This window comes from Rattus rattus, chromosome 14 (assembly GCF_011064425.1).
Source record: "Rattus rattus isolate New Zealand chromosome 14, Rrattus_CSIRO_v1, whole genome shotgun sequence".
In the NCBI taxonomy this organism is placed as follows: domain Eukaryota; kingdom Metazoa; phylum Chordata; class Mammalia; order Rodentia; family Muridae; genus Rattus; species Rattus rattus.
In genome coordinates, this window is record NC_046167.1 from 9,184,282 (window position 1) to 9,191,900 (window position 7,619).

A 7,619-nucleotide genomic window follows, 5' to 3' on the forward strand; every position below is an offset into this window, starting at 1 on the left:
ATATATTTTAAAAGCCAGGTATAAATGTGTCTGCAAATCCAGTGCCATGAGGCAGAGACAGGCAGATCCCTGAGACCTATTGAGTAGCCAGTTAGCCAAATCAACGATCTCCAGATTCCATTTGAGACTGTGTCTTAAAAAGTAATGTGAGGAAGAGATTAAGGTAAATGTTTGATAGCAACACCTGGCATCCATGCATGGGTACACAGGAATCCAAGTATTGTTTATACAAATGTTCACATTTACACGTGAACACACACACACACACACACACACACACACACACACACAGGAATATGGCCTCAAGAAATGGCTCAGTTAGTAAAAGTACAAGACAAGTTGTATCCTCAGCATCCACAAAAATCAAACCAACCAAAAAAATAAACAAAAGTCTCATAGGCATGGTAGTGTATATTATAATTATAGTGCTTGGGAGACAGAAAACAGAATCTGAGTGTTACTGGCCAGTCAGTCTAGTCTCTTTGGTGTGCTTCAGACCAGTGAGAAATCCTCTCTCCAAAAGGGTAGACAGCACCTGAGGAGTGATATCTGAAGTTGTCCTCTGGCTTCCATACTTTGGGGCAAACTTATGCCCATGTATACAGGTGTATATGTACATGTACACACACACACACACACACACACACACACACACCAACTTGCAAAACCTCATTCTCTCAGATCAGAAGCATCCATTATCATAAGGCTACCCCTACAGAACAAACGAGTGCCAAGGCCCTGACCCTCTGAGTCCTCATGTTCTTGGCCCTAAATAATAAGACCAAAAAAGGATGGCTGAAAGCTAAGCCACATGGGGCAAGAACAGCATCCCCGTTTTGTTAGCAGTTTAACAGTGAATATTCCATTCAGGAAAAAGAGGGCAAGGAAGGAGGCTTTCTCTTAGCTCTTTAGAGCCTCTTAAATCCCTAGCTTGTGTAGAAAAGGAGTATGGGGTGGTGTTGGGTCATCCTAACAAAGTTCTGGTATCCAAATCCCCAAGTCCTGCTCAAGACAGGAGATCTGTGGTGCCCCTGGTTGGTTGAGTTTCTGGGAGGTTTCTCCATACAATACAGTCCAGGCAACTTGGAGCCAGCATATCTGTCACCATAAAACACTAACAGGAGGCCAGCCCTACTGCAGTGTTGACCTTATCTGAAAGGCTTTATGTGATCAGAGGAGACTTGGCAACCGACACAGACCGCTGGAGGAAAAGGCTGTGGTGCTGAAGGCCGTGCTGCTCGTGTCTGCTGCCCCAGCTCTTTTCAACTCAGCCAAATGAAGGCGTAGCAAATAGGGTGTCAATGTGATGACTGAGGGAACACAAACCAGAGACAGCCTCGCCAAGTTAAGTACATTCAAAGAAGAAATATTTATATTTTACATTTTAAATAGTCCCCGAGGGACATGCAATATGTTTCTCATCTCACTTGTGTTTGAGAACGTACCGTGCTTGAAAAGCAAAGCAGGCCCCCAAGCTGTGTATTCAAGTGATAGCGAACTTCTTATCAGATGGATCAAAATAACAGACTCTGAACACAAACACACATTCTGTGCAAACGTACAAAGTGCAGGGTTTTCAGATGAAAAGGGAAAGGACAGTCCTCATGACATGAACCCATTCTGTCACAAGACCTGGCCCTCCAGACACAGGGGAATAAAAGATACCATTTGCCCTGAGTTTCTCCTAGGTGCTTATGTAACAGAAATGCACACTCCCTGGAATGTGGTTCCTCCTAGAGGAAGATCCTTCTTCGAGAAAAGTGCGGATCTTTGCAAATGAGAATCGGAAACATTTCAGAAACTCCTAGAAGATGCACAAATATGGGTGATAAAAACCTCTCAGTGGGAATAGAGATGGCACATTCTAAACCACAGTTAGGGAGACAAAGGACAGTCATTTTTCAAAGTCCCTAAATGATCAGAAGGAGGATCATGTAGTGGTGTTCATCTCAGTAGAAACTGAGAGTGATGAACAGACAGAACTGGATGGTAGAGGACTGAAAAGCACTGGACAGGGTAACATGGAACGAGGTGAACAGGTAGGACCCTTCAGCAGCAGAGTCACAGTCCCCATTTCCATCAGGGGTGACAACACATGGAAAAATACCAGACTAGATTCTGAGGGATGCAGGAATCACTAATATGTTCTCCCCCATGACTTTAGCTAATTTAACCCATGTGAACTGCTTCCTCCTGCTGAAAATGGGGTAAAACAGACTCACCTCTGCCCATTTAATAAACACACACAGCTAGTGCTATGTGGCAGAAACTGTGCTAGGTAATAACTATTTAGGCATTAATTCTTACAATGACAGTTCCAGGGGTTAGAATGTATCATGTGTTCAAATGGCAAGACTGATGTCAGCTTCTATTAGAGTATAGACATAACATGCTCTCCAAAAGTTCGTGAGTTGAAGACATGGTTCCAAGTACAGAGTTTAGAGACAGAGAACTGGGAACTAATAGGATCATGAGGGTTCTAACCTAATTGATAGACTAACACACTGATAGATTCATAATTCAATGGCATTATTTTGTTGGTGATAGAAATTAGTAGAGTCTAGTTGAAGACAGTGGGTCACTGGGGGCTTGCCTTGAGGTGATCACCTATCTCCTATCTCTTTTCCTCGTTCTTTCTGTTTCCTGGCTGCCTCCTAGTGAGCAGTTCTTTATTGCCACAGATTTCTACTGTACTCTGCCTTGTCATGCCCTTGTAATGGAGATAGCCATGGACTGAAGCCTCTGAATCTATGGGTCAAAATAAATATTTCTTCCTTGAAGTTGTTCTCCTAATTATTTTGTTACAGCCATGCAAAAATTACTGACATATGTTCCTTGCATATATGAATATTTTAAATTACAAAGTTTTATATCTAATATGAATAGTGATGCGAGGAGAACTTAAAAGATTTGTCCAGATCAACACAGGCAATGTCAGATGTATACTCCAGACCTCTATTATCTCACTACTTCAGTCTATGAAGGTTGGGACTTATAAATGAGGTACAGTACTGGTGAATGACTACTGATTCTTCTTGACTTAATAGGGTTATGTACTGACAAACTCTTAAGTTGAAAATAGTGTAACTTGGCATTCAGTCTAACACAGCTCATCTATCAAATATCATATATCAACCAACCCTTCCTTAAACAATTGGTAATCAGCCTTTAGGTACAATGCTTACATCAGCAAACCCATATGGTGCAAACCCTATTTTATGATACAATGTTGAATGAATTTATTGAAAGCCTATATTAATAAAATGCTGGTAACCTGAGGGTATCAGCTATTCAGTGGGTTCACTGTATAAAGTTTGGTAGTGCAAAGAAGGCATGCTAGATGTCCTGATGATAGAACTACTATATTTGGTGAGACTACGAAGGTCAGAGAACTTCCCGAGGAGGCTGTGCCCAAAGAATGACAAACAAGGAGATCCTTCAGCAAATACACAGAGGTGAGAAACAGCAGTTGTGCACAGGAAGCACACACATACAATTTTGTGGGAGCACAAAACACAAGGGAAATGATAGGATACACACAACAGGGGAATTTGGAAGGCTACTTTCACGCAGTCTTGATTTCCTGTCAATCAGCAAGGGTATGTCTGGAAGGCAAAGTGGGGAAACAAAATGTTTTGATTAGAATTCTGAGACCTGGTTTGTTTAATAAAGAAGCTTAATTTTGAATTTAATACCAAGATGACAAAGTTGTATGGGAGATAGCATGTTTACTTGAAAATGTTAAGTCTACGGTGAACATAAGCAAGGGTTAACTTTGGAATCTCTGCTGAGTGCTAGGACAGCAGTATGAATATTTGAGAAGAGCACACTCAAATACAGTTGGCAAACCCAAACAGCTCCAAAAATGTGTGGGAAAATGCTTCCCTCTCCTGAACTGTATGTAGAACAAAGTTTGTGTCTTTGTAGGGCAAATACATTTTTATTCTCCAGTTTGCCTTTGCAGGAGTATCTGTTCCCAGACTTTTGGTGTCTTAGATGTTTCCCAGATTTCTATCCCTTCCTCCTTTCCTCCCTCCCTTTTTCCTCCCTCCCTCCTTTCCTCCCTCTCTTGCCCTGCCTCTCCCTCTCTCTCTTTAATAGCCTCCCACCTGGGAGACCCCTAGCACTAAAGAAGTTTGTATCCTTCTTGAAGCAGATACAAACTGTCTGTCCAGGCATGCCATTTCTTTCCCCTTCACTCTTGTCTGGTATCAGGTGGGAGATATTTGAGACAACAAAAACATAGGACCACTGCCATATCCTAACTATATGGTCCTTGGAACGTTTCTGAAATGTTCTGACTCAAGCAGTTCATTTTGAAAGTATTTTGTGTGAAGTATAAGAAACCAATGAGATTCAATAGAACACTTTAGTGAACACCTTACAAGTATTCAATAAATTATCTTTACTAGTAATAGTATTTAAACCCAACTTCTACCTATGCCTTTGCACACATTTCTTTGCAAAAATGGCACAAAGAGCATTCCTTGTGGTCTCTTCAGATGATTTTATCAACATTAATATGCACTTTATTTATTGGGAAAGAGCTTCTCACTTGAACCCAGAGCTCATTGATTTTGCTATTTCTATAGCTGAGATCAGTCTATTCCAGGTATCCATTGGCTCTCCTTGTCTTCTGAGTCCCAGAATGAGATGTGGGCCTCTGCATTCACCTGCTTTTTCGGTGGGTGCTAGAGATCTGATTTGGACACAGGCCATCACACTTGTACAGCAAGCATTTTATCAATCCACCTCTCTCTGCAGCCCTGATAGCCCTTTCATTCATTTTGTTCAAGAATATTCAATTAGATGATCAGTTCAATATCTACTCATTCACCTGTCTACTGAAAACATCTCTCACTCCATCTAGATTTTGGTAAACCCTAATAACATTCATATAATCTCCTGTATATGCATTTTTATTTAGGTGTAAGCTTGTCAAATATATATATATTTGACAATATACCAAGGGTCTATTTGATAATATATTAAGGGTCCATTAAAAATACAAAAACACAAGAATAACTTCCCTGCACTACCATCCATTTCCCCCCCCTACATTTTCATTTGTTGATAAAGATACAAGTTTCAGGCCTACAGCCATTTCATTCTGAAAATCTCTTTAAGATTTCTCACAGGAAACATCTATGGAGAATGAATCCTCTCAAAGTCTGTTTTGGGAATTTTTCTTTCTCTTTTACTTCTAAGATACTTGCACTAGATGGAGTAGTGTATGTTGAAGGTTTTAATTCCTTTAAAACATAGTATTAGTCTGCTCCTCCCTGTTCCAGAGACAGCCACATCTTCTTGTGCAGTGCCAGCCTCACCTCACAGACAAGATGGTGAAGGTCGGTGTGAACGGATTTGGCCATATTGTGTGCCTGGTTACCAGGGCTGCCTTCTCCTCTGCATCTGGCAAAGTGGAGGGGCCATCAGTGGCCCCTTCATTGACCTCAACTACATGGTCTACATGTTCCAGTATGACTCCACCCATGACAAATTCAATGGCACAGTCAAGACTGAGAATGAGAAGCTTGACATCAACGGGAAGCCCATCACTATCTTCCAGGAGCAAGATCCTGCTAACATCAAATGGGGTGATGCTGCTGCTCAGTATGTTGTGGAGCCGACTGGCATGGAGAAGGCTGGGGCTCACTTGAAGGGTGGGGCCAAAAGAGTCATCATCTCTACCCCTTCAGTTGATGTCCCCAAGTTTGTGATGGGTGTGAACCACGAGAAATATGACAACTCACTCAAGATTGTCAGCAATGCATCCTGAACCACCAACTGCTTAGCCACCCCTGGCCAAGGTCATCCATGACAACTTTGGCATCATAGAAGCTCATGACCACAGTCTATGCTATCACTGCTACTCAGAAGACGGTGGGTGGCCCCCTCTGGAAAGCTGTGGCATGATGGCATGGGACTACCCAGAACATCATCCCTGCATTCACTGGTGCTGCCAAGGCTGTGGGAAGGGTCATCCCAGAGTTGAACAGGAAGCTCACTGGCATGGACTTCCATATTCCTACCCCCAATGAATCCATTGTGGATCTGACATGCCACCTGGAGAAACTTGGCAAGTATGATGACATCAAGAAGGTGGTGAAGCAGGCATCCAAGAGCCCACTAAAGGGCATCCTGGGCTACACTGAGGGCCAGATTGTCTCCTGTGACTTCAATAGCAACTCCCACTCTTCCACCTTTGATGCTGAGGCTGGCATTTCTCTCAATGACAACTTTGTAAAGCTCATTCCCTGGCATGTCAATGAATATGGCTATAGCAACAGGGTGGTGGACCTTATGGCCTACATGGCCTCCAATTGTAAGAAACCCTGGACCACCCACACCAGCCCAACAAGGATACTGAGAGTAAAGAGAGAGGCCCTCAGTTGCTCAGCCCCCAACACTAAGCATCTCCCTCACAATTCCATCCCAGACCCCCATAATAATAGGAGGGGCCTAGGGATCCCTCCCTACTCTCTTGAATACCATCAATAAAGTTCGCTGTACCTTACCCCCCCCAAAAAAAAACCAACCAACCAACCAACCAACCAACCAACAAACAAACAAACAAAAACATAATGTGCAACACGGGGCATGGTCTGCATTTGCAAGCAGATGTCTGTGATTTCAAGACCAACCTGGTCTACATAATGAGGTCTTGGCCAACAAGGACTGTAAAGAAATATTGTATCAATAAGACAAAATAATGAAATATTTTGCTTCATTCTTTCTCTTTCCTTTGTCAGCACTAGGGTTTGAACTTGTGTCTCATACATTCTAAGTACTCTATATCTGAACTAGGCTTGACTCGTGCATTCTTCCATACATGAATTCTGGCAATAATTCGTATTCTATTATTTTTGTTGTTGCTCCTATATAGATTTTTTTTAAAGGTTGCCTCTGGCTTTTTTCAAAGTATTTTTTATCGCTGGCCTTCTGTAGTTTGAATATGGTATGTCCAGGTGAAGATTATTATATCATTACCCATATCCTTTGGTGCTTTCTAAACTTCCTAAGTATATGACTTGGTGTGTTATCATTTCTAAATCATCATTTCAAACCGCTCTGTATTCCTTCTCATTCTCTCCTCCCCTGTATCATCTGATTTTACAAGTATGTTGTACCTTCCCTAAGTGATTCACAGCTCTGTGACATTCTGTTCCATGTCTTCAAGTTTTCTCTGGATTCAGGTCTGGTTGTTTGCCAACACACCCCTTCATGTTGATTGATTATTTAATCGTTGGACGTGTTTATGGAATTAAAAAGCTACCCATAGTATTCTTCACATTTCTGATTTTCCTCTTAGAATTTATACGCTCTTTCCAGGTTCCATCTGTACCCTGGAGCTGACCCTGAGCCACAGCTAGCCATACCCAATCTAGCATGGAGAGAGCTGATCTCTCAGGAGTACTGACACACCTAAGATAACAGGTGACACAACCACTACTGCTCAAATACTTGGCCCAAGTGGAATTCTCCCAGAGTCCACGGGAAACAGGAACCACAGAGTAGCCTGGGACAGGATCCTTACAGTTTCCACCTGTACCCAGAGGTAACAATGTGCCACAGCTCGCAGCACTCCAATCCTGCCCAGGGAGAGCTGGTCTCTGAGG

At 42.4% G+C, this 7,619-nt stretch overlaps 1 pseudogene; it reads left to right on the plus strand.

Moving 5' to 3' along the window:
• Window positions 1-3,333: 3,333 nt before the first annotated feature.
• Window positions 3,334-7,373, plus strand: LOC116883929 (annotated as a pseudogene).
• The last annotated feature ends 246 nt before the right edge of the window (window positions 7,374-7,619 follow it).